General features: G+C 41.6%; 1 protein-coding gene across 1 annotated transcript in view; it reads right to left on the bottom strand.

Moving 5' to 3' along the window:
• Positions 1 to 1,154, bottom strand: part of C1H11orf58 (chromosome 1 C11orf58 homolog) — a 12,666-nt gene that overhangs the window by 1,469 nt on the left and 10,043 nt on the right. The gene's annotated exons all lie outside the window — the stretch shown is intronic.

Below are 1,154 nucleotides of genomic sequence, written 5' to 3'. Positions count from 1 at the left end.
AAGAGAGGCCCCTTAGTCTTGCAAATTTTATATGCCCCATACGGGGGAATGCCAGGGCCAAGAAGTGGGAGTGGGTGAGTAGGGGAGCAGGGCGGGGGAGGGTATAGGGAACTTTTGGGATAACATTTGAAATGTAAATAAAGAAAATATAATAATAATAATAATAATAATAATAATAATAATAATAATAATAATAATAATAAAGCAGCCCATAACTCAGGAGGCAGAGGCAGGCGGATCTCTATGAGTTCAAGTTCCAGCAGGGGTTACATAGTGAGACCCTATCTTAAAACACCCCAAAGCAGTTCACTTAATAGTATTAGGTCAGTATTTCATAGGCAAATTAAGATTCCTGGCTGCTGAGGGAAAGACTGAGGACAGCCACTCCAGGCTTTAAGGAAAACCTCTCAGGAGCACTCCCGCTGTCTCCCTCCTCTAGACTGATGACATTTCCTGCTTTTCTCTTCCTGGAACAGCATTTGTCAGTCATTCACACCACATCAGTCATTATTACACATTGGTACTTATTAGAGACCAATCAAGAAACAGCTAGGAAACAAACCTAAGCCAGAATTTTAAACTTACATGAAAGACAGTTTAACAGACTTTTAACAGATACGAATAAAGGCTCATCTTATGATCTGTTACAGGTATTACTTATGATCTTTAACCATCTGTTAAAGGTCTGCCTAGGTTAAGTAAAATTTACCCTAAGCCAACATTAGAAAACTCATTTTAACTCCTTAAGAACATTTCCTGACTCTCTAGTGACAGCTGTAAGAGTGTTTTAAGTAAGGAGGCAGAGGCAGGTGGATTTGAGTTCGAGGCCAGCCTGGTCTACAGAGTGAGTTCCAGGACAGCCAAGGCTACACAGAGAAACCCTGTCTCGAAAAACCAAAAAAGTGTTTTAAGTAGCTGATAAGAAAGCACTCTGTCATCAGGCAGTGGTGGCACATGCCTTTAGTCCCAGCACTTGGGAGGCAGAGGCAGGCAGATTTCTGAGTTCAAGGCCAGCCTGGTCTACAGAGTCAATTCTAAGACAGTTAGGGCTACACAGAGAAACCCTGTCTTGAATAAACCAAAACCAAAACCAACAAACAAAAACAACAAAAAAAGCTCTCTCTCTCTCTCTCTCTCTCTCTCTCTCTCTCCCT

Source organism: Mus pahari, chromosome 1, assembly GCF_900095145.1.
Source record: "Mus pahari chromosome 1, PAHARI_EIJ_v1.1, whole genome shotgun sequence".
Classification (NCBI taxonomy): Eukaryota; Metazoa; Chordata; class Mammalia; order Rodentia; family Muridae; genus Mus; species Mus pahari.
Note: the sequence above shows the minus strand (reverse complement) of the source record. Positions and strands in the feature narration are given on the sequence as shown.